The sequence below is a fragment of the Rhinoderma darwinii genome, chromosome 1 (assembly GCF_050947455.1).
Source record: "Rhinoderma darwinii isolate aRhiDar2 chromosome 1, aRhiDar2.hap1, whole genome shotgun sequence".
NCBI classification, from domain to species: domain Eukaryota; kingdom Metazoa; phylum Chordata; class Amphibia; order Anura; family Rhinodermatidae; genus Rhinoderma; species Rhinoderma darwinii.
In genome coordinates this window covers 260,920,362-260,947,267 of record NC_134687.1, presented here as the reverse complement: position 1 = coordinate 260,947,267, position 26,906 = coordinate 260,920,362, and the positions used below count along the sequence as shown (strand labels likewise).

The following is a 26,906-nucleotide window of genomic DNA, read 5'->3' as shown; positions in this document are numbered from 1 at the left end:
AGAGGAGTGCATGATGCCAATTGGTCAGCGTCATGCACTCCTCTGTACAACGCCCACTTGGTCGAAAGTAAAAGTACGCCCACTTGGGCATTAACCCCTTAGTGACCAACAGTACGCCTTTTTACGTTCCTCACTAATGGGCTTTAGGCTAAGGCGACGCCTTTTCACGTGATCGCTTTAGCCTAAAGTAGCGACGAAACGAAAGATCAGAGCTCCGTTCTCTCAGCTACCGGCGGTAGCTGAGAGTTCGGAGCAACGACCAGAGACCATAACGAGTGGTCTCTGGTCACATGATCGCCGTGAATCGTTATTTCACGGCGTTCACGCTAAAGCGGCAGATCATCGCCATTTCTCTCTCCTCTCATGGAATAACTCCTTAGAGAGGAAAGAGAACGGGTAATTAGTGTTCCCCCACCCCTCCCACGTCCGATCCTCCCACGTCCGACCCTCCCCCGATACCCCCCCCCAAAATGGCGCACGCATGCGCAGTGCATAGCTCCGTTCTCTCAGCTACCGGAGGTAGCTGAGTGTTCGGAGCAGTGATCAGAGACCATCACGAGTGGTCTCTGGACATGTGATCGCCGTGAATCGTTATAACGATTCACGGCGTTCACGGTAAAGCATCAGATTGTTGCCATTTCTCTCTCCTCTCATGGAATAACTCCTTAGAGAGGAGAGAGAACGGGTAATTAGTGTGGCCCCCCTCCCACGTCCGATCCACCCCCCCGTCCGATTCCCCTTCATGTCCGATTCCCCCCCCCTGGTCCGACCCCCCACCCTTCGTCCGATTCCCCCCCGCAAATGGCGCCCGCATGCGCAGTGCAAAGCTTACCTATGTTGGTAGCTGGCACAGCAACAGTCAGGGACCGTTGTGACTGGTCCCTGATCAGGTGATCTCTGTGATAAAACCTATCACAGAGATCACTGACAGTTATTTTCATAACACAGCCAGGACATGGGCTGTGTTTCTCTCTCCTCCCATTGTAGTTGTTCTGAGAGGAGAGAGAGATCAGTCTGCGTCCTGTTCTGTGAAGAAAGAAAAGTGAAAAAAAATCATCGTTCTAATATATACATATACAGTGAAGGAAATAAGTATTTGATCCCTTGCTGATTTTGTAAGTTTGGCCACTGTCAAAGTCATGAACAGTCTAGAATTTTTAGGCTAGGTTAATTTTAACAGTGAGAGATAGATTATATAAAAAAAACAACAGAAAATCACATAATCAAAATTATATATATTTATTTGCATTGTGCACAGAGAAATAAGTATTTGATCCCCTACCAACCATTAAGAGTTCAGCCTCCTCCAGACCAGTTACACGCTCCAAATCAACTTGGTGCCTGCATTAAAGACAGCTGTCTTACATGGTCACCTGTATAAAAGACTCCTGTCCACAGACTCAATTAATCAGTCTGACTCTAACCTCTACAACATGGGCAAGACCAAAGAGCTTTCTAAGGATGTCAGGGACAAGATCATAGACCTGCACAAGGCTGGAATGGGCTACAAAACCATAAGTAAGATGCTAGGTGACAAGGAGACAACTGTTGGTGCAATAGTAAGAAAATGGAAGACATACAAAATGACTGTCAATCGACATCGATCTGGGGCTCCATGCAAAATCTCATCTCGTGGGGTATCCTTGATCCTGAGGAAGGTGAGAGCTCAGCCGAAAACTACACGGGGGGAACTTGTTAATGATCTCAAGGCAGCTGGGACCACAGTCACCAAGAAAACCATTGGTAACGCATTACGCCGTAATGGATTAAAATCCTGCAGTGCCCGCAAGGTCCCCCTGCTCAAGAAGGCACATGTACAGGCCCGTCTGAAGTTTGCAAATGAACATCTGGATGATTCTGAGAGTGATTGGGAGAAGGTGCTGTGGTCAGATGAGACTAAAATTGAGCTCTTCGGCATTAACTCAACTCGCCGTGTTTGGAGGAAGAGAAATGCTGCCTATGACCCAAAGAACACCGTCCCCACTGTCAAGCATGGAGGTGGAAACATTACGTTTTGGGGGTGTTTCTCTGCTAAGGGCACAGGACTACTTCACCGCCTCAATGGGAGAATGGATGGAGCCATGTACCGTCAAATCCTGAGTGACAACCTCCTTCCCTCCACCAGGACATTAAAAATGGCTCGTGGCTGGGTCTTCCAGCACGACAATGACCCAAAACATACAGCCAAGGCAACAAAGGAGTGGCTCAAAAAGAAGCACATTAAGGTCATGGAGTGGCCTAGCCAGTCTCCAGACCTTAATCCCATCGAAAACTTATGGAGGGAGCTGAAGATCCGAGTTGCCAAACGACAGCCTCGAAATCTTAATGATTTACAGATGATCTGCAAAGAGGAGTGGGCCAAAATTCCATCTAACATGTGTGCAAACCTCATCATCAACTACAGAAAAACGTCTGACTGCTGTGCTTGCCAACAAGGGTTTTGCCACCAAGTATTAAGTCTTGTTTGCCAAAGGGATCAAATACTTATTTCTCTGTGCACAATGCAAATAAATATATATAATTTTGACAATGTGATTTTCTTTTTTTTTTTTTTATATAATCTATCTCTCACTGGTAAAATTAACCTAGCCTAAAAATTCTAGACTGTTCATGTCTTTGACCATGGGCAAACTTACAAAATCAGCAAGGGATCAAATACTTATTTCCTTCACTGTATATATATATATATAATATATAATATATAAAATCTATATTAGCGTCAGCGCTAGTTTAGCGTTAGTGCTAGTTTAGCGTTAGTTCTAGTTTAGCGTTAGTGCTAGTTTAGCGTTACTTTAGGGTTAGGGCTAGTTTAGCGTTCGTGTCTAGGGCCATTAGAATTTATTTTACGTCGGTTATATAAAAAAATATATATATAAAAAAGTAATAATTTGTGTCGTTTTTAGGTTTTTAGGTTTACTTTAGGGTTAGGACTTATAGGGCATATATATATATATATATATATATATATATATATATACACATATCTATAAATATGTCTCAGCGTATGTATAGCGCGGAGCAAGCCTACGTCTTGCTATGTTCCGACACTTCTGAAAGCGAAACAGACACCGCTTCAGAATTTGTTCCCGACAGTGACAGTGACAATTCTAGTTCTACCGCTGAACCCCATAGTCCTATGGTGGTAGATACGTCAGTCGCTGTAGAGGTGTCAAGTGCAGGGCCGAGTGTTGCAGTCCCTCCCGTGATGTGGGATCCTGCACTATCATTTTCCCCCCAAGTACTCCAATTTGAAGCGACCCCAGGAATTAGTGTTGACGTCCAAAATTTTACCCCCTATAATTTATTTAATTTATTTATATGTGATAAGGTCCTAGACTTGATAGTCCAGCAGACTAATCTGTATGCTAGGCAGTTTGTTCTACAAAAGCCTGCGTCTATGTACTCCAGAATGTGGAGCCCCACAAGTGTCCCAGAAATAAAAAAAAATTTAGGCATTGCCCTCAATATGGGTTTGGTTAAAAAAAACCTCTGTCCGGTCCTACTGGACTTCTAGTGCTGCCCACCCTACTCCTGTATTTGCAGCAGTGATGTCCAGAAACCGCTATGAGGCCCTAATGCAATTCATGCATTTTACTGACAACTCCCAAGTCCCCCCAAGAAGTGACCCAGCCTATGATCGGCTTAATAAATTAAGGCCATTAATCACCCTTCTAAGTGATTTATTTCTAAAGTTGTATACCCCTGATAAAAATTTGTCTGTAGATGAATCGCTCATGAGCTTCAAAGGGCGTCTTTCCTTTCGTCAATTCATCCCTTCCAAACGAGCCAGATATGGGGTGAAATTGTACAAAGTGTGCGAGAGCACAACGGGTTACACCTGCGGTTTCAAAATATATGAAGGCATGGACTGCCAAATTCATACCCCAGGCTGCCCAGAAACTATTGGCACCTCTGGCAAAATTGTGTGGAACCTAATGGAGCCATTTCTGCACAAGGGGTACCACGTCTATACAGACAATTTTTATACAAGCGTTGCCCTTTATAAAGCCCTCCATGCTGCAAATACAGGGGCCTGTGGGACAGTATGGAAGAACAGAGTGGGACTCCCACAACAGTTAGTGTCCAGGCGTTTGGGAAAAGGAACATCCATGGCCCTTGCAAGTCAGGAATTGCTTGCAGTGAAGTGGGCCGACAAGAAGGATGTCTACATGCTGTCCACAGTACACACGGACACCACTGTGGCAATTACGGAGAGGGGGGCTACCACTGCAAAGCAGAAACCTGTCTGTGTAACAGACTACAACAAATTTATGGGGGGTGTAGACCTTTCCGACCAGGTGCTTCAGCCTTACCTGGTGAAGCGCAAAAATAAGGCCTGGTACAAAAAGGTAGCAATCCACCTCATCCAGGTTGCTACCTATAACAGTTTTGTTATTTTCAAAAAAGCCCAAGGAACGCTCACTTTCCTTCAATTTCAGGAGAAGGTCATTGAGCATCTCCTTTTTGAGTCCACTATACCGGCACAATCCTGTGAATCTGAGGATGTGTGCAGGCTTTCAGAGCGCCACTTTTTACACCCTATTCCTTCCACTGAGACCCAAAAATATCCCCAAAGAAGGTGTCGGGTATGTAGCAAGCATGGCAGGAGGAGGGATACCCGCTTTTATTGCCCCATGTGTCCATCAAAACCAGCCCTTTGTAACTACCCCTTTTTCGAAACCTTTCACACGGTTGCAAATTACTAGAATTTAACACCAAAAAAAAAAAAAAATGGGTTGGGGGTCTTTTTAGGGAGTCAATTTCTTTATATTTTTTGTTTTTAGTTCGTGGGCTTTCCAAGTAGGGATTATTTCTTGTGGGAGAGGTTGTAGAGCACATTTTTTTCAGACCGTGAAACTAATTTTACCCCTTATGATTTTTTTTATTTATTTGTGGGTGATCAAGTGCTGGAATTAATTGTCCTGTACAAAATCCCACATCCACAATTTTTTTATTTTGACTGTTCATATGACTATGTCCCGCCGCATACAGCTGTTACATTCCTAATTCTGTACCGTGATACGGGCATGATCTTTTTTTTTATTTGGAGGATCTCTAATAATCGAGCTGTTCCTTATCAATACACCATGGGTTTTGTTACGGTTCTTCTGGAAATACTGACATCATTTTGGTGATTAGTGATCCTTTACTGTTCCTATAGATGGTTTTGGACACTGTCCCTTTATATATTCTGTAGGTGATTGGTTGTTTTGTGCACATAGCGGTTCCTACCTTGCCGGTCCTGTTATGGTGTACCGCGTCACTTGGCACATTCGTCCCTCATAAGGATTGATGGAGCTAAAGAGACGTTGTACAACCAGTCACTGAAAGAAAAAAACCTTGTCATGGCAGCCCTGCAGGTGTTCTTCTATCTAGTTCTCGAGTTTGCAACATAGTTGGATACATTTTCCTCCATTTGTTTGAAGATATTGCCCGTCACTCCAGTACAGTTTATTTTTTCCTCTCTGACTGATTTTATATTAGGACAGAATTCTGTCCACAATGACATCATAATGGCACCAACTGCTTCTTCAGCAAGACATAGTTATAAGTACAGGCAAATACGTCTATAGCGACATGTATCCGTTATGAATACACGGCTTCACTTCTCTTCTGTATGCTGAACAAATTTATTAATGTGGCATATTTCTAACAAAATAACCTTCTACCACGTCTCCTCTATTTTATCTGGAAATGTAATAAGAGTTTGAAGAAAACATTATATACCCATAGTGTCTGAAATAATACCCATTATTTCCTCCTTTAAAAATTTTTGATACGCATGCCCACTACACCACTAGATGAATACCTTTTAGGGGTTTAGTTTTTAAAATGGGGTCATTTCTGCATGTTTTTTTTTTTTGTTCAGGCAGGTCAATGCCTCTAAATGCATGATATGGGGCCTAGAATTTATTTAATTGTGCCCTGAAAGCCAAAGGGTGCTCCCTCTCTTTTTGGCCCAGCCACACGTCTAATAAGCAGAATGGGGCAACAATGGGAGTATTTTTGAAGACAGGAGAAACCGGGTGATAGATTTTGGGGTGTGTTTCTTCATTCTCATGGTCGCTTTACAAAGAAATCGGTCTTCAAACTGACACTTTTATATAAAAAGTGATTTATTTATTTTTATTTCACCTGCTATGCTTTAAATTTAGCAAAAAACTGTGGGGTCAAAATACTCACTACACCCCTAGATAAATACCTTAAGGGGTCTAGTTTTCTAAATGGGGTCGTTTATGGGGAGTTTCTATCGTTCTGGTAGTTCAAAACCTCTCCAAATGTACAGTGGGATCTAAAACATTTTCAAGCAAAATATGAGTCCTGAAAGCCTCCGGGTGCTCCCTCCCTTTCGGGCCCTGCCGTGTGTCCAGGCAACGCATTAGGGTCACAATGGGGGCATTTTTGAAAATAGGAGAAACAGGGTGATAGATTTTGGGGTGTGTTACTTCATTCTCATGGTCGCTTTACAAAGAAATCGGTCTTCAAAGTGTTACTTTTATATAAAAAGTGATTTTTTTTTAAATTTCACCAGCTATGCAATAAATTTAGCAAAACACTGTGGGGTCAAAATACTCACTACACCTCTAGATAAATAACTTAAGGGGTCTAGTTTTCTAAATGGGGTCGTTTATGGGGAGTTTCTATCGTTCTGGTAGTTCAAAACCTCTCCAAATGTACAGTGGGGTCTAAAACATTTTCAAGCAAAATATGAGTCCTGAAAGCCTCCGGGTGCTCCCTCCGTTTCGGGCCCTGCCGTGTGTCCAGGCAACGCATTAGGGTCACAATGGGGGCATTTTTGAAAACAGGAGAAACAGGGTGATAGATTTTGGGGTGTGTTTCTTCATTCTCATGGTCGCTTTACAAAGAAATCGGTCTTCAAAGTGATACTTTTATATAAAAAGTGATTTTTTTTAAATTTCACCAGCTATGCAATAAATTTAGCAAAAAACTGTGGGGTCAAAATACTCACTACACCCCTAGATAAATACCTTAAGGGGTCTAGTTTTCTAAATGGGGTCGTTTATGGGGAGTTTCTATCGTTCTGGTAGTTCAAAACCTCTCCAAATGTACAGTGGGGTCTAAAACATTTTCAAGCAAAATATGAGTCCTGAAAGCCTCCGGGTGCTCCCTCCCTTTCGGGCCCTGCCGTGTGTCCAGGCAACGCATTAGGGTCACAATGGGGGCATTTTTGAAAACAGGAAAAACAGGGTGATAGATTTTGGGGTGTGTTTCTTCATTCTCATGGTCGCTTTACAAAGAAATCGGTCTTCAAAGTGATACTTTTATATAAAAAGTGTTGTTTTTTTTTTATTTCACCAGCTATGCATTAAATTTAGCAAAAAACTGTGGGGTCAAAATACTCACTACACCCCTAGATAAATACCTTAAGAGGTCTAGTTTTCTAAATGGGGTCGTTTATGGGGAGTTTCTATCGTTCTGGTAGTTCAAAACCTCTCCAAATGTACAGTGGGGTCTAAAACATTTTCAAGCAAAATATGAGTCCTGAAAGCCTCCGGGTGCTCCCTCCGTTTCGGGCCCTGCCGTGTGTCCAGGCAACGCATTAGGGTCACAATGGGGGCATTTTTGAAAACAGGAGAAACAGGGTGATAGATTTTGGGGTGTGTTTCTTCATTCTCATGGTCGCTTTACAAAGAAATCGGTCTTCAAAGTGATACTTTTATATAAAAAGTGATTTTTTTTTAATTTCACCAGCTATGCAATAAATTTAGCAAAAAACTGTGGGGTCAAAATACTCACTACACCCCTAGATAAATACCTTAAGGGGTCTAGTTTTCTAAATGGGGTCGTTTATGGGGAGTTTCTATCGTTCTGGTAGTTCAAAACCTCTCCAAATGTACAGTGGGGTCTAAAACATTTTCAAGCAAAATATGAGTCCTGAAAGCCTCCGGGTGCTCCCTCCCTTTCGGGCCCTGCCGTGTGTCCAGGCAATGCATTAGGGTCACAATGGGGGCATTTTTGAAAACAGGAAAAACAGGGTGATAGATTTTGGGGTGTGTTTCTTCATTCTCATGGTCGCTTTACAAAGAAATCGGTCTTCAAAGTGATACTTTTATATAAAAAGTGTTGTTTTTTTTTTATTTCACCAGCTATGCATTAAATTTAGCAAAAAACTGTGGGGACAAAATACTCACTACACCCCTAGATAAATACCTTAAGAGGTCTAGTTTTCTAAATGGGGTCGTTTATGGGGAGTTTCTATCTTTCTGGTAGTTCAAAACCTCTCCAAATGTACAGTGGGGTCTAAAACATTTTCAAGCAAAATATGAGTCCTGAAAGCCTCCGGGTGCTTCCTCCCTTTCGGGCCTTGCCGTGTGTCCAGGCAACGCATTAGGGTCACAATGGGGGCATTTTTGAAAACAGGAGAAACAGGGTGATAGATTTTGGGGTGTGTTTCTTCATTCTCATCGTCGCTTTACAAATAAATCGGTCTTCAAAGTGATACTTTTATGAAAAAAGTTAAATTATATTTTTTTATGCCTGCTTTGCATGAATTCTTACAAAAAAACTGTGGGGTCAAAATACTTACAACACCCCTTAATAAATACCTTAAGGGGTCTAGTTTTCAAAATGGGGTCACTTGTGGGGGTTTCCACCATTCTGACACCTATGAGCCTCTGAAAACCTGGCTTGGTGCAGGAAAACAAAATGTACTTCAAAATTTATAAAATTATTACTTAAAGAGGCTCTGTCACCAGATTTTGCAGCCCCTATCTGCTATTGCAGCAGATCGGCGCTGCAATGTAGATTACAGTAACGTTTTTATTTAAAAAAAACGAGCATTTTTGGCCAAGTTATGACCCTTTTCGTATTTATGCAAATGAGGCTTGCAAAAGTACAACTGGGCGTGTTGAAAAGTAAAAGTACAACTGGGCGTGTATTATGTGCGTACATCGGGGCGTGTTTACTACTTTTACTAGCTGGGCGTTGTGTATAGAAGTGTCATCCATTTCTCTTCACAACGCCCAGCTTCTGGCAGTGCAGCACTGTGACGTCACTCACAGGTCCTGCATCGTGTCGGCACCAGAGGCTACAGATGATTCTGCAGCAGCATCGGCGTTTGCAGGTAAGTCGATGTAGCTACTTACCTGCAAATGCTGATGCTGCTGCAGAATCAACTGTAGCCTCTGGTGCCGACACGATGCAGGACCTGTGAGTGACGTCACAGTGCTGCACTGCCAGAAGCTGGGCGTTGTGAAGAGAAGTGGATGACACTTCTATACACAACGCCCAGCTAGTAATAGTAGTAAACACGCCCCGATGTACGCACATAATACACGCCCAGTTGTACTTTTACTTTTCAACACGCCCAGTTGTACTTTTGCAAGCCTCATTTGCATAAATACGAAAATGGTCATAACTTGGCCAAAAATGCTCGTTTTTAAAAAATAAAAACGTTACTGTAATCTACATTGCAGCGCCGATCTGCTGCAATAGCAGATAGGGGCTGCAAAATCTGGTGACAGAGCCTCTTTAACTTGTAAGTCTTCTAAATTGCTCAAAAATAATTTAGAGTAAGAGTAGAGTAAAGAGATGGAAATATATATTTAATTAAAAAAATTGTACAGTATGTGTGTACATATGTGACCTATTGCAGTTAAAAATAGGGAAAAATTATAATTTTTACAAAATTTCTTGAATTTTTCTATTTTTTAAGTAATTTCCGCAAATCGTATCAGTCTACTTTTACCACTAAAATAAAGTACAACATGTGACGAAAAAACAATGTCAGAATTACTTGGATATTCAAAACTTTCACAGAGTTAGGCCTCATTTACACGAACGTGATATACGTCCGTGAGACTCGCGTCCTTTTCACGCGGGTCGCACGGACCTATACAAGTCTATGGGGGCATGCAGACGGTCCGTGAGTTTTGCTCACGACATGTTCTAGAATTCTGCGTTTTTCGCGCATCACGCACCCATTTAAGTCAATGGGTGCGTGAAAACCACGAAGGTCACACGGAAGCACTTCCGTGCGAACTGCGTGATTCGCGCAAGAGCTGTCAAACTGAATGTAAACAGAAAAGCACCATGTGCTTTTCTGTTTACAAACATCCGAACGGAGTGTCTTAGACATGAGCGAACCGAACTTTACCGGGTTCGGCCGAACTCGTTTTGACCGAACCCGGCAGGAGACAGTCACTGTGCAGGGTGCTGAAAGAGTTAAACTGGTTCAGCACCCTGGACAGTGACTTCCGATTCCAATATACAGTGGAGGAAATAAGTATTTGATCCCTTGCTGATTTTGTAAGTTTGCCCACTGTCAAAGACATGAACAGTCTAGAATTTGTAGGCTAGGTTAATTTTACCAGTGAGAGATAGATTATATAAAAAAAAAAAAAATAATCACATTGTCAAAATTATATATATTTATTTGCATTGTGCACAGAGAAATAAGTATTTGATCCCTTTGGCAAACAAGACTTAATACTTGGTGGCAAAACCCTTGTTGGCAAGCACAGCAGTCAAACGTTTTTTGTAGTTGATGATGAGGTTTGGACACATGTTAGATGGAATTTTGGCCCACTCCTCTTTGCAGATCATCTGTAAATCATTAAGATTTCGAGGCTGTCGCTTGGCAACTCGGATCTTCAGCTCCCTCCATAAGTTTTCGATGGGATTAAGGTCTGGAGACTGGCTAGGCCACTCCATGACCTTAATGTGCTTCTTTTTGAGCCACTCCTTTGTTGCCTTGGCTGTATGTTTCGGGTAATTGTCGTGCTGGAAGACCCAGCCACGAGCCATTTTTAATGTCCTGGTGGAGGGAAGGAGGTTGTCACTCAGGATTTGACGGTACATGGCTCCATCCATTCTCCCATTGATGCGGTGAAGTAGTCCTGTGCCCTTAGCAGAGAAACACCCCCAAAACATAATGTTTCCACCTCCATGCTTGACAGTGGGGACGGTGTTGTTTGGGTCATAGGCAGCATTTCTCTTCCTCCAAAAATGGCGCGTTGAGTTAATGCCAAAGAGCTCAATTTTAGTTTCATCTGACCACAGCACCTTCTCCCAATCACTCTCAGAATCATCCAGATGTTCATTTGCAAACTTCAGACGGGCCTGTACATGTGCCTTCTTGAGCAGGGGGACCTTGCGGGTACTGCAGGATTTTAATCCATTACGGCGTAATGTGTTACCAATGGTTTTCTTGGTGACTGTGGTCCCAGCTGCCTTGAGATCATTAACAAATTCCCCCCGTGTAGTTTTCGGCTGAGCTCTCACCTTCCTCAGGATCAAGGATACCCCACGAGGTGAGATTTTGCATGGAGCCCCAGATCGATGTCGATTGACAGTCATTTTTTATGTCTTCCATTTTCTTACTATTGCACCAACAGTTGTCTCCTTCTCACCCAGCGTCTTACTTATGGGTTTGTAGCCCATTCCAGCCTTGTGCAGGTCTATGATCTTGTCCCTGACATCCTTAGAAAGCTCTTTGGTCTTGACCATGTTGTAGAGGTTAGAGTCAGACTGATTAATTGAGTCTGTGGACAGGAGTCTTTTATACAGGTGACCATGTAAGACAGCTGTCTTTAATGCAGGCACCAAGTTGATTTGGAGCGTGTAACTGGTCTGGAGGAGGCTGAACTCTTAATGGTTGGTAGGGGATCAAATACTTATTTCTCTGTGCACAATGCAAATAAATACATATAATTTTGACAATGTGATTTTCTTTTTTTTTTTTTATATAATCTATCTCTCACTGGTAAAATTAACCTAGCCTAAAAATTCTAGACTGTTCATGACTTTGACAGTGGGCAAACTTACAAAATCAGCAAGGGATCAAATACTTATTTCCTCCACTGTACGTGAACCTGTAAAAAAAAAAAAAGTTCTGACTTACCGATAACTCCCGGCTTCTTCCTCCAGTCTGACCTCCCGGGATGACAATTCGGTCCAAGTGACAGCTGCAGCCAATCACAAGCCAAGCACAGGCTGCAGCGGTCACATGGACTGCCGCGTCATCCAGGGAGGTGGGGCCAGATGTCAAGAGAGGCGCGTCACCAAGGACGCGTCACCAAGGACCCGTCACCAAGGCAACGGCCGGGAAGTTCTCGGTAAGTACGAACCTCTTTTTTTTTAAACAGGTTACTCGATATGGTGATCGGAATGCACTGTCGAGGGTGCTGAAAGAGTTACTGCCGATCAGTTAACTTTTTCAGCACCATGGACAGTGACTGACGTCGACTAGCCTCATCTCTATGATGGCGGCTGCGCGAAAATCACGCAGCCGCGCATCATACACGGATGACACACGGAGCTGTCAAGTGCCTTTTGCGCACGCAAAACGCTGCGTTTTTTGCGCGCGCAAAACGCACACGCTCGTGTAAATGAAGCCTAAGTCTCTGATAAAATCACACATACCAGATTTGACAAATTTGGCTTGGTCATTAAGGTCCAAACAAGCTTGGTCACTAAGGGGTTAAGAAAGCTCATTAGCATAAACCAAAATCGCTCCTAACGTTGTGAAAAAAGATAGTTTTTTTAAAATAAAAAGCATTACTGTCACCTACATTACAGCGCCGATCTCCTTATGTAGGAGACAGGGAACTTATAATGTGGTGACAGAGTCTCTTTAATGCATTGAAATCTATGGCAAGCAGAAAAAAAACCCGTGCCACTTGTTTTGGGCTTTTTTTGCTGCGGTTTTTGCTTTCGGTTCAAACACTGACAATTAACAATTAAAAATCAGATTATTTTTTTGCCTGTCAAAAAACTCTGTGTGAACTAGGTATAGCGTATTTATAGATGTCCTAATATATGTAAATCTATAAGTATTTTTCCGCTGCAAAACATCTTGTTATATAATCAGACATGTATCTCTGACTAGTTTGATTCTCATGGTAATTCGTCAGCCGCAGATCATGCGCAGTTATTAGTCACGTACTAACCAGATTCATCCGGTCTGAACTGACTTTTAACGGAACTACATACATTAACCGAGTCACTGCACCAAAGCGATGAGCCATTTTATATAATGTTTCTGATTTATCAGTACACTGCTTCAATAACAAATAGCCCCGCATACGATCGTCACCTATTTCTATGACTGAACACCTTAGGAGGGATGCCTAAAATTGATATTTATGTTATCTGCATTTCAGTCTGTATTAATACTTATGCTGTAGTTTCGTTAGTTACATGCAGCGTGTGATAGCTATGCCACTTGTATAAAAATGTTTCTTAAAATCATATTTACATGTTGTAATATGAGCTCGCCGCGAGGTTAAATTGTCCTGTTTACCATACGTCCCAACTTTCAAGTATCACAAAGAGGGACAATTTTTTTTCTTTTAAGCCACGCCTCTAATCCCACCCAATCCCCGCCCATACACACCCGATTCAGCTCACACAGTATCATGCTCCCATAGTGCCTCCCACACAGTATAATAACAAATAGCTGCCCCTACACAGTATAATGCCCTCTAGCTGCCACCATACAGTATAATGCCCCATAGATGCACCCATACAGTATAAATCCAACACAGATGGCCCCATACAGTATAAAGCCCACACATATTCTCCCATGCAGTATAATGCCCATACAGATGCTCCCATGCAGTATAATGCCCAAACAAATTTCCCCATACAGCATAACGCCCCCATAGCTTCCCCCATAGCTGCCCCATACAGTATAATGCCGCCTTAGCTGCCCCTAGTTCCAGTGCCCTTGTAGATAGGGACACAGTGCCCATGTAGGTAGTGCCACAGTATGTTGCCCTCTTGCTGCCCCATACAGTATAATGCCCCCATACAGTATAATGCCCCCATACAGTATAAGGCCAACACAAATGCCCCCATACAGTATAATGCCAACATAGATTCTCACATGCTGTATAATGCCCACACAGAGGCCCACATGCCGTATAATGCCCAAACAAATTCCCCCATACAACATAATGCCCCATAGCTGCCCCATGCAGCATAATGCCCCCATAGCTGCCCCATACAGTAAAATGCCCATACAGATGCCCCCATACAGTATAATGCCCCCATAGCTACCCCATACAGTATAATGCCCGATAACTGCCCCATACATTATAAAGCCCCATAGCTGCCCCATGCAGCTTAAAGCCCCCGTACAGCATAATGCCTCAATAGCCTCCACATACAGTATAATGACCCCATAGCTGCTTCATACAGTATAATGCCCCCTAGCTGCCCTTATACAGTATAATACCCCAATGCTGCCCCTAGTGCCAGTGCCCATATATAAAGTGCCAGTGCCCTCTCGATGGTGCCACTGTGCCCATGTAGATTGTGCCCCTATATAGTGCCACAGTTTCCATGTTGATAGTGCCACCCTCCTGTAGATAGTGCTACCCCCACCCTGTAGACAGCGCCATTGACACTCCCTCTAGAAGCGGAATCCCCAGCGAGAGCATAGGCCGGGGATTCCGCTGCTAGAGGGAAGCCCTGATGTTACTGTCCTCCAGGAGGAGCCACTGACGTCAATGTCCAGATCATCGGCAACGGGGATTCCGCTCGAGGAGTAGCCACTAATTCTGTAGCAGGAAACTATCAGCTCCCTGCTTCAGAATTAGTTCGTTGCCAACCTCCACTTCAGAAATTTCTGGACAACTGAGCTAAAAATCACGGACAGACCAAAAGTGTTACGGACACATTCCAAAATCAAGAGTAAGGCCCCATGCACACGACCGTAGATTTCGTCCGTAATTACGGACCCATTCATTTCTATGGCCGTAGAAACCTTCCGTAAAAAATAGGACATGTCCTATTTTTTTATTTTATGGGCCATGGTCCTATACTTTATAAAGGGAGCACGGTCTGCAAATGCGGATGACTGTGCGCAAACGTCCGTGGCCGGCCGTGCCCGTAATGACAGATTGTAATTACAGGCACGGTCGTGTGCATGGGGCCTCAGTGATAATAAAGAGCATAACTAACACCTTTTATAAGTGATTACACAAGTGGGATAGAAGAAAGAAGAGTACGGGCAAGACTGAAGTTGAATTAAAAAACTATTAAAGTAAGGGCCTGTTCACATCACCGTTCGCTTTCCGTTCCGGGGTCCGTCGGAGGTTCCCGTCGGGTGAACCCCGCAACGGAAAGTCAAACTGAAATCACAGCTTACTTTTCAGTCGACTGCACTATTGATTCCGTCGGAAAAACGGAAACCTGCCGGAATGGTGACGAACGGAAACCATTAGCGATGTTTCCATCACCATTGATATCAATGGTGACTGAAACGGAAGCTGTGGTTTCAGTTTGACTTTCCGTTGCGGGGTTCACCCAACGGAAACCTCCGACAGAACCCCCGAAAAGGAAAGCCAGCGCTGATGTGAACAGGCCCTAAGGCTTCTTTCACACTAGCATTAATATATACGTTTACCTCTCTTCCGTCAGAGAAAGAGAGGATCGAAACGTTGAACGGAAAGCAATGGTTCCATTAGAATTACCATTGCTTTCAATGGTAATTCTTTTGTATCAGTTGCTTTCCGTTTGTCTCCGTTCGCTTAGTTTCCGTTTTTTTAAAGGAAACAAAAGTGCAGTCTGCCGAACTTTTATTTCCGTTCAAAAGAACGGAAACCTAGCGAATGGAGACAAACGGAAAGCAACTGATACAAAAGAATTACCATTGAAAGCAATGGTAATTCTAATGGAACCGTTGCTTTCCGTTTAACGTATCGATCCTCTCTTCCTCTGACGGAAGAGAGGTAAACGTATATATTAATGCTAGTGTGAACAAAGCCTAATACAAAGATATTAATAATATATTTAAAAAAAAAAAAAAAATACAACTCCCGCTGGGCTGTGAACCAGCAACCTTCCATATGTAAGGCAGACAAGCTGACCACTACAGTATAGAAGCCAACATATTCAATACCAGAGAAACAGTAGTACTTGAGGATTTATTGGATAACGACAGGCACTATCACTCTAACCTGCCGGCAACGTCTCTCTACTGTAGCGGGGGTGGTGACTGGTCAGAGACTCACAGTCAGACTGGCTGCCGCTAATTAAAGGAACAGTGTCACGGAAAAAAATATTTTAACATCAGTTGGATTTTAGTCTTTTATTAAAAACTTTTATATTTATTTGTGTGTTTGTGTTTTACTTTTTTTTATTTTTACACTTTTTCTTCCCTATGGGGGCTGCCATTTTTTACTCCATTTCTGTATGAGTCGATTAACGACACATACAGACATGGAGTACGGCAGCTCCAGTCCCATAGTGAATGCGAACGGGGCCCGTTCCATCCACTATGGTGTACGCCGTCTGTGTGGGAACGGCGCATGCGCCACTCCCACACAGTCCATGTTCAACTGTGCGCCGTCCGGCGCCATTTTCCTGTGGACCGGAAGTCGCGGCCGGACAGTAAGATTACTACTTCCGGTCGCGGCTTCCGGACTTGTGCACATGGAACAGCGGCAGCAAAGGGAGCGGACGGGCCGGAGGGAGCGGCGGCGACTGGAGCAGGTAAGTGATTTCTATGTATGTTCGTGTTTCAGTGTGTGTTTACTAGTGTATGTAAACCTTCTACACTGTGTGTTAGGTCAAAAAATGGCGACACACAGTGTAGGAGGTTAGACCGTTCAAAACCCTCGTTTCTCCCGGCACTAGCCAGGATAAAGGTGGGGGGGATTCTGAGAGCTCACTAGAGCGAGTGAGGTTTTCCCAATTTTGCAGCATAAAGCAATGTGGTTGCTTTACCACATGCAATGCTGCAATTTTGGGAATTGCTCCATCTAGTGACCAGCACTGGGAAATATTATAAATTAGAATCTAATTTATAATATTTCCTGACTCGTGAAAAAAATAAAAAAAATTAGAACAATGTTTAATCACCTACACACTAATTGTTTAACTAAAGAAAAAAAATACATTTTTTGCTAGCAACACATTCCCTTTAAGCGCTGGAAAGCTACAAGCGGGGCTGTGACTGGTGAGTCGGCCACTCAATCCACCCGCAAAGTAACACTGTGCCCGGGGAGCGGAGGAGCTCTCTCTGCTCCTCCGCTATGAACCAATTCTGAAGCAGGGATCTGATGGTTCTCTGCTTCAGAATTATTTTGACAGCTGAATCCGGGACGGTTGGGAGGTATGCTGTTTACAGTAAAAATAGGGACTAGATGAGGTTCTCCACGAATAGGGGCTGCGGAAGGATACTGAACTGAGGACGAATCACTGCTGACGTCACAACGAGATTATAAGTAACCTCGCCCTGTTTTCGCTGCACAGACGTCTTTGTGTTTGCTGGGGAGAAGAGGTGGCTGTTGCTGCTCTACAATGTTACAGCTTTTGTTATCTGTACTTCTATTTCTCGGCTAGTTACAGGCTTCAGTTTCAATACCCGGTATCCGTCATGTAAGGTATTTGTTCTCACAGGCTTTATTGACTAGTTAAAATACCATTTTACCAGACTGTGTGGCGGGTTGAGCTCTTTGTACCCATCTGTAGTGTTATCGGGACACCGCGTTTCCATAGAGGTATATACATTGTATCTGGGGGAGGGGGAGCTTGATGTGTAGCGCGAGTTTTATTCATGTTTAGCGTTCACGTACGGTGGCGCAGTTTGTAACCGCTAGTGTATGGGCAGATTTGTTAAGGACATTGTCCGGTGTTCACTGTTTACCACTTTTGACCTAGGCCACTTATTGTAGCGGGTTTGCTTGGTTGTGACGTAGTACAACTAGTAAATATAGATTGGGGACTAGCCTCGTCAACGGTCTCTTTATACCGGGTATAGTACACGGTCACTAAAATGGCCGCCGTTCGCCTAGTAGTGGGCGTGGTTACGATCACTAAAATGGCTGCGTGCTCCTAGTAGTGGGCGGGGTTAACTGTTAACGTCTGTGCGAAGCTATTGGATGTTTTTGCTATGTGGGCTCTCTGCTGCCCTCTACTGCGCATGAGTCTTGATTCTGTTCTTGCACTGGACCCACCTATAGAGAATTGTTATCTCCTGCCCCAGCCTGCTGTTGGCCTCTCGAATGACTTGTTTTTTCAGTTCTCCTTGTACTGGGCGGAGCTAAATTGTTAGCCTAGGAAGGACTGCCTCATCCGACATTTTTATATTTTTTTGGATGTGGTTTTGTACGTCTGTCATGGTAAAATGGTATTTTTAGGAATCCTAACTATTATAATTTGACTTGAAACGGAAGCTAGTAAATGGCCGGCAAATATATTACCTGTGTGTGTGCTCTGAAGAATTGTTACAGCATACTACGGACAAGCATCGATGGAGCCACATCAGAACGAAAGACTTTATTGGGGGTCACCCGTAACCCAAAAGACTGACTAGGGACTGCATCAAAACTGTTGGTGTGACGATGATTCTCAGAGCAGACAATCTATGATGAATTTCCTGGGACTATCGCGACTTGCAGAAGTTTAATTTGTACTAAAGTTCCCATGTGTCCACCGGGATAAGTAACACTAATATACCGTGTTCAGTCCGAGGCCTTAGAGGGCAACTGGCTGGATAAATGTCGAGACGTGGGGGTGTCATAGGGATCTGAGCGAGATGAACCTTGTGTTTTACGTTGATGAAGCTAAAAATGTTTTATTGTGTTACTGGCTCTTATAAAGGGGTCACAGACTTGGTAGATGAGCTGAGTTGTCATGCTACATGATATAGCTCTACTGTATATGCTCTTGCAGTCTGCTTTTTTTAGGATTAAGTGTATCAACAATTCAAGCTATTTTTACTTGTGTTAATGAAGTTTTTTTTCTCTAGGATGCAGTCATAGAGCCCTGTTTTCGTGATCCTTGCCCTCTAGCACCACAAGTCAGGCACCAACAGTGGGTTTGTCTGTACAGGTGTCTGGTAACCAGATTCTTATTTTTTATGTTCACTTTTTGCCAGTACGTAACTCCTCAAACATGAATTCACATCTGGGAAGATACTGCACCCGTGTCCCGTTCTTAGGTAATGGGTAAGCAGGAGAGCCGTCCACGCTTTTAGGCTGTCGAAATAAAGCACCTACCTGGTAAGCAAACGTTGGTATGAAGTATTGTCCCTCCCCTAAATAGGATAGAAATATCCAAACTATTGCATGGGAGTTGCCCATTACCAGCGAGGGTGCTCTGGTTTCCAAAATGCTGGATCTGGTTGGTATTAGCAGCTCCTTATTTATTTGGCTCTAGTTTTGATCGTTCTCTCTGTCAAATACAGAGCTCCTTTAAAAGAGTAATCTGCTAGACGTTGGTGATCGTGGCTTTAGGAGGCTGTTGGTCCCTTGTGCCGCGTCATTGCCCCACTATCCAAACTAGACAGAATGAAATTCATACGGGCATATAAGCTACCTCAATGTCTTCACCCATATGGGAAGACGTCATTAAAATATCACAAATTGACTTTCTAAAAAAATTGCCAAATATGAGGCCGACTTTCAAGTTCTTAGATGTCCAATCTCCAGAAACCTTGTAACGTATATGGGTGTATTTTATATTTCTGTCTGGGATGTTAAACCTGTGTGTACAAGTCTTTCCCTGGTATATATGTGGCTGTAAATTCTATGTATTTTCTGTGTTTTGAACATTTTGGCAAGTAAATTCTTAATGAAATAAAAATAAATAAATGTATTGTTTCAATGTCTTTCTTAAAGGTTTGGTGCAAACGCGCAGTGCTATTTTTCAGGCAGCCTTGCAGTGATCACGCTGTAGGTCATGTTGGTACCCACCAATCCTGGTTCCATCTTCCCGCTGGTGTAAAGTCCACTACACTTTGGTTCCCCTCGGATAAAACCTCTTACACACAGGGCTTGTATATGTATTTCTCACTGGCCTTTTGTTCCAATAATAAATGTGACAAATGTCTGCCAGTGGGACTGTTGGCTGTTTAAAAGTTGTTCTGGTTTCATTTCCTTGGACAGGTTACTGATCCTGAATGTAAGGTTACATGCCCTCAAAGAAGGAGATGTCAAGTGATACTACTAAAGTCCGCATCGTATCTAGCAGATAAGTCTAACAGGTCAACAAGCCTGCATGATTTACACGCATCAATTCCTACACTGATGAGAACATCATGCTTTTTTTATTTTTAGTGTGCATGTAGTATCTGATTTGCATACATTATCACTCTCCCAGCCTTATTTATTGTGTTTTGCCCCCCAAAAAGGAATAGATCTTGATTTACAATTTTCTAATTTCTTTGTGTTTTAGCTTTTTGTTAGTGAATTGACAGATTGTGAAACTCGGCCATAACATCAATGAGGTAAATTCTATCGTAAGGTGAAATGTTAGTCCACAATGAAAGACAAAGCTGTCCAGTTGGTCAGTGACAGAATAGACTAGTTTGATGTGTTAACCGCAAGGTCAATCAAGTCCTTAACTCTGGACTATTCATTTTAAGGTTTTAACATTTGTCAATGTCACGTACTCAACACAAGTTGGATTATTCTCACTAGCTATTTGTGTACATTCCACAACCACTTTAACCAGTTACACAATTTCTTGTCTTTGGTCTCTCAATGCTTGGAAATGGCGTTCTGACACAGCCAAGTTCTCTGTTTTGCCTATTGGGGAGCTTTTCCATGTAAGATTGATGACCACCAAAGGGTATGATGTCTGGGTATGGTGTCTTTTCAGTGCTGCTAAGGTATGGTCATGTGCTACGCCTTGGATGGAGTAAATAGTCTGCAGGTATTTGTCCTGCTATACTTAGAATAATATACAGTATGGGAAATGTGGCTTCCATTATGAGCTGTAGACTCCTGCACTTATTAAATAAGAATGGTGGAGGGAGTGTGACCTGAGCTGTCGGTCCAAATGCCCTGGAGTTGTGACTGTTTAACTGGGAGGGAAGTGTTAATAAAGTGTATGCATCTTCAGGTAAGGCAGCATGAAAGTGGCTGCACTGACGTACTTCAGCGTGGTGTTACTGGCTGTGCAGTGCTGCAACGTAAACGGCTGGTTACCTGCAAAGTCACGTGGCCATTAATAAGTCAGAGCGGCACGATTTGTCAAGTAACCAGTGGTATTCTACACGTTTGGCCATTAAAGGGAATGTGTCGCTAGAATTTTTTTTTTTTTTTTTTTGGTTAAACAGTTAGTAAATACATGATTAGACATTGTTATAATTTCCTGACCTGTTGAAAAAATTAGAAGTTAGATTCTAATTTATAACATTTCCATGTGCTGGTCACTAGAGGGAGCAATTCCTAAAATTGCAGCATTGGCATGTGGTAAAGCAACCTCATTGCTTTATGCTGCAAAATTTGAGAAGACACACTTGCTCGAGTGGCCTCAAACAATCCCCCCTCCTTTATCCTGGCTAGTGCTGGGAGAAAGGAGGGGATTGCATGTTCAAACCTACACTGTGTGCTGCCATTTTTTGAGCGAATACACCGTGTAGTAGGCTTACATACAGTGGTAATCACACACTAAAACACAGACAACTTACCTGCCACTGCTGCCGCGCCCTCTTCTGAACACATGTCCGGAAGTAGTCTCTTACTGTCCGGCTGTGGCTTCCGGTCCACAAGAAAATGGCGCCGGATATCGCTCGGCCGAAGACCTTCCATTTGGACTGTGTGGGAGCGGCGCATGCGCAGGTCCCACACAGACCGTGTACACCATAGTGAATGGAACGGCTCCCGTTCACATTCTCTATGGGGATGCATGTCCCGTATTCCAGCTCTGTATGTGTCGTTAATCGACACATACAGAGATGGAAAGAAAATATGGCAGCCCCCATCGTGAATTAAAAGTAAAACACAAATAAATAATATGTATTTGAATAAAACACAAAGCAAATTGATATAATTTTTTTTTTCTGCGACACCCGTCCTTTTAAGCAATTTAGAGACTGCACCGGACAGCATGTTGGTGCGATTTGTAGCCATGTCAATGCTACCCTGTAGGTCCTTATTCTAATCTTGAGTGTAAATTCGAATTCTAGGTGTTCTTTCATAAGGAACCTTCTACGATGGTATAAAAAGGCTAGATATCTGGTATTTGCCCTGTTTGACACACAAATGTCTAAGAATACTGTGTTTCTTGCCACTCTAGAAATAACATACCACCTCCTGGTGTGTCTCAGCTGAATGACTGCTTTATAACTAGGTGACGAGTGCAACAGCTGAACATCACAAGACGCATACGGTTTGTATGTCTCCCAAGTTTCAGAGCCAATCCAGATGCAGGTTACACGCAGGCTGAGGCAGCTCTTCATTTTGCTTCTAAGTCAAGCGACACTTTGCTGTAAGCATGAGGTAATCTGTGTGTATGTTTTGTAGGGATAAAACGTAAAAAGTTACATCTGCATTGGGACTTATTCAGTGTTTCCAGCTTCTGTTCTAAACTGCACGAACAAAACTGGCAGCAATTTTTTTTTAAATGTAACATGCCTTTTTTTTTTTTTTTTAAATACTCAAAGCCAGCAGTGGGTACAGAAGAAGATATATTCTAGTTAACGGCTGTATCAAAATGTCAAGGTCTTTTAGAAGGTCAGTATTTTCCATCTGGAATGGCTTTAGTCTAATTTTTGTACATGCATTACTCAAGTCTTAGGCCCCATACATACCAGTTGACTGCGATAGGTACTGTCAAAACAGCGGAACCCTGTCACAAGGGTGACCGATAGAAACCATTAACTAAGTTTCAGTCATTGTTGAGTTCAATGGGGAGGAAAACGGAAGCTAAGGTTTCCATCTGACGTTCTGCTGAGGGGTTAACCCGACGGAAGCCTCTGCAGCAATGAACGGTGATGTGAACAGGCCCTAAATCAAAGCCTCATGCTGTAATCCAGGCTCTTTGAAATTAGGCTTCATTTTAGTGTAACGCCACGCGGGCTGTGGCTGATGCAGGTGGCCCAGTACTGCTGTGTGTGGCCTGACTGGAATGATCCATACTAACAGCAGCTGAAGGATCTATCATGCTGGTGTGTCTGACTGGTTTTGAGACCTAGTAAGGAAGCTAAAGCAGGGCCATTTTAATGAGCCTTTATTCGATTTCAACTGTAACCATTCAAGAAAAGTGTTCAAAGAGGCTCTGTCACCACATTATAAGTGGCCTATCTCCTACATGATGTGATCGGCGCTGTAATTTAGATCACAGCAGTGTTTTTTATTTAGAAAAACAATGTTTTTTTTTATAGTTATGACCTATTTTAGCTTTTTGCAAATGATTTTCTTAATGAAGAACTGGGCGTGTTTTTACTTTTTGAACAAGTGGGCGTTGTACAGAGGAGTGTATGACGCTGACCAATCGGGGTCATACACTGCTCTCCATTCATTTACACAGCACAGTGTGTGCTGTCACTTACATATACATTAACGTTACTCAAGTGTCCTGAAACTTAATAGACATCACTACCAACCAGGATGTGATGTCTTTTCAGAATCCTGACACTTTGCTAACGTTTGTCATTTACAGCACTGCAAGCGTAAGATTACGCTGTAAATGACAGCCCAGTGTGATCTGTGCTGTAACTCACAGAAGTGTCAGGATTCTGAATACATATCACGTCCTGGCTGGAGGTAATGTATATCCACTGCAGTAACGTTATAGTGTGTTTATGTGGCTGCACATAGTGATACAGCTGATTGGTCAGCGTCATACACTTCTCTCCACAACGCCCACTTGGTCAAAAAGTAAAACACGCCCAGTTGTCCATTAAGAAGAAACTCATTAGCATAACGCTAATATAGGTCATAACTCTGTCAAAAATGATCGTTTTTCCTAAATAAAAAACACTGCTGTAATCTACATTACAGCGCCGATCACATCATGTACAAGATAGGGCACTTATAATGTGGTAACAGAGCCTCTTTAAGCCTACAAGAATGTATAGAAGGTTGTATGACCATATAAAAATAGCTACTTTCTTACAGAAGCCATGTCAACCAGTCAAATGATGTTGCAATAGTCACTCAGCCCAGGGACCGGTGTGGTGCTGTTTCTGGAAGTGATTGGAAGACTATTGGTCATCTTAGTGTGTCTGGGTAACACCGGTTTTGTCATTTGCACAACCATTTTCATTTCTTCACAACACGTTGCGGGGGTGGTGGTTCTAATATAAGGAACAACCGTTTACTATCAAAGCAGAGTGCAACCTGCCGCAAGACTTTCTACATAAAATGACAGATTTATTGTCTAAAATTGGTATTGGTCATTAATACTGTGGAGCTTTAATCTCTTATCTATAGTCATTTGTAACGGTTTTTAGAGCTGTTGAATTGTATGATACTGCGGAATATGCGAGCGCTGTGTAAATAAACAGTCTTATTGGGAAGCAACAAATTTCTATAGGGTTGGTTTTACACATAAAGATGACACTTCTCTTATTCCACTGAAGTTTCCCAGGAATCCGATCTATGTGTAATGTGAATATTTCCTGTCAGAAGTTACCAGAATGAAAGCAGCATCTCCTTTGTTGAAGAATACAATCATTTATGCCTCGGCACTTAAAAATACATATTTGAGAATACACAATCAAAATGGATGTACAATTACTGATATTACGAATTCTCCAGGGAATTTATTTTGTTTCTCCTATTGCGGGAAGTTTGTTACTCGGCTCTAAGAATGATCACAAAAAAGAACCTTTAGTAAAAGACCATAAAATAGAGAACCACATTTGACATTTTTACATACTTGTTAGAGATATTTCCTTTACAAATCATTATGAGAATACAGAGCGGCTAACTAGTTTACTAATAAATCCATTCCCTAATTGTTCCAACATAGAATCGGCATTATTGACGCTTTTTCTTTCTGCTTCATTAATTGTATTTTTTCCCACATAGGACCCCTGGATTCTAAAGATTGTATTTCCTAGTTTTCAAATTATATTTTGAAAATAATTGGTTCCTATAATGTCAAGGCAATAATAATAATAAAACAACATGCCGACCATGTGCATTTTAAAGAAATCTTGGAGTTGGGCTGTGGAGAATGTTCTCTTACGTAACTAAACTTACAGATCTACAAAAGCGTGAAGATTTTCTATAATTTAACCTACCCCATCATTTAACTACGTCGATATGTACATTTTTCCAATGAAGGCTACAAATCATATCTAAGAGAGTAAAGTGAAAACCAGAGAAGTAGCAGAGGTGCAGATGTATGAGCACCATATTAGCCTACTATATTTATCCTATACTATGGTGGAATGGTCCTGACGTGGGAATGTTAGTGACATCATTTGATATTCAGGTGTCGATGGAGACTGTCTTTAGTTGGAACTCTTTACAGATCTATGAGAGGATAATGGCAAGAGCAGTGAAGTATAAGAAGTGCAGTGCAGTTTCCCATTCAGTTGAGGTGAGTGCAGGAAAGGATTTTCTCACTTGGTATTTTTCAGATCCGTTTGTCATCAGTGGTTCTCCAGTAGACCATAGTGGTGGAAGAAATCAGCCCCCATGAAATACAAGTAAATGATCATACTTGATCATCAGTATGTCGTATAGATTGTCGGTTGGATTGGGGTTTTCGGGTGCTTGTCTCCCTACTGATCTCTACAGTGCATTTCAAGTGTCAAGACCCCTGTCTGATTTCACTGAAGATCGCTAGGAACTTGCTTACTCTGGTAAATATTTATACACCAATTTGACTACAGTATATATAGTTGTTTGCCAATATGTATTCTGCTGAAATGCCCTTAATGGGGGGATGTGTCTTGCTGTACTGTTTTTTTATCATCAGAGGTAAAGATGGCAACTGAGTTTACTACAGAACCCCCATCCAGAGACGTATGAGCACTATATTAGCCTACTATATTTATCCTATACTATGGTGGAATGGTCCTGACGTGGGACTGTTAGTGACATCATTTGATATTCAGGTGTCGATGGAGACTGTCTTTAGTTGGAACTCTTTACAGATCTATGAGAGGATAATGGCAAGAGCAGTGAAGTATAAGAAGTGCAGTGCAGTTTCCCATTCAGTTGAGGTGAGTGCAGGAAAGGATTTTCTCACTTGGTATTTTTCAGATCCGTTTGTCATCAGTGGTTCTCCAGTAGACCATAGAGGTGGAAGAAATCAGCCCCCATGAAATACAAGTAAATTATCATACTTGATCATCAGTATGTCGTATAGATTGTCGGTTGGATTGGGGTTTTCGGGTGCTTGTCTCCCTACTGATCTCTACAGTGCATTTCAAGTGTCAAGACCCCTGTCTGATTTCACTGAAGATCGCTAGGAACTTGCTTACTCTGGTAAATATTTATACACCAATTTGACTATAGTATATATAGTTGTTTGCCAATATGTATTATGCGGAAATGCCCTTAATGGGGGGATGTGTCTTGCTGTACTGTTTTTTTATCATCAGAGGTAAAGATGGCAACTGAGTTTACTACAGAACCCCCATCCAGAGACGTATGAGCACTATATTAGCCTACTATATTTATCATATACTATGGTGGAATGGTCCTGACGTGGGAATGTTAGTGACATCATTTGATATTCAGGTGTCGATGGAGACTGTCTTTAGTGGGAACTCTTTACAGATCTATGAGAGGATAATGACAAGAGCAGTGAAGTATAAGAAGTGCAGTGCAGTTTCCCATTCAGTTGAGGTGAGTGCAGGAAAGGATTTTCTCACTTGGTATTTTTCAGATCCGTTTGTCATCAGTGGTTCTCCAGTAGACCATAGTGGTGGAAGAAATCAGCCCCCATGAAATACAAGTAAATTATCATACTTGATCATTAGTATGTCGTATAGATTGTCGGTTGGATTGGGGTTTTCGGGTGCTTGTCTCCCTACTGATCTCTACAGTGCATTTCAAGTGTCAAGACCCCTGTCTGATTTCACTGAAGATCGCTAGGAACTTGCTTACTCTGGTAAATATTTATACACCAATTTGACTATAGTATATATAGTTGTTTGCCAATATGTATTCTGCTGAAATACCCTTAATGGGGGGATGTGTCTTGCTGTACTGTTTTTTTTATCATCAGAGGTAAAGATGGCAACT

The 26,906-nt window shown here is 42.4% G+C and overlaps 1 long non-coding RNA gene across 2 annotated transcripts; it reads left to right on the top strand.

Annotated features, from left to right (window-relative positions):
• The first annotated feature begins 17,211 nt into the window (after nt 1-17,211).
• Nucleotides 17,212-25,966, top strand: LOC142760541 (uncharacterized). 2 transcript variants are annotated; one of them, XR_012883303.1, is made up of 4 exons: nt 17,212-20,200; nt 22,051-22,199; nt 22,364-22,433; nt 24,735-25,966. It is a non-coding gene; the product is annotated as an uncharacterized LOC142760541 (long non-coding RNA). The 2 variants fall into 2 exon arrangements; XR_012883302.1 differs by having other exon boundaries at nt 22,051-22,433.
• The last annotated feature ends 940 nt before the right edge of the window (nt 25,967-26,906 follow it).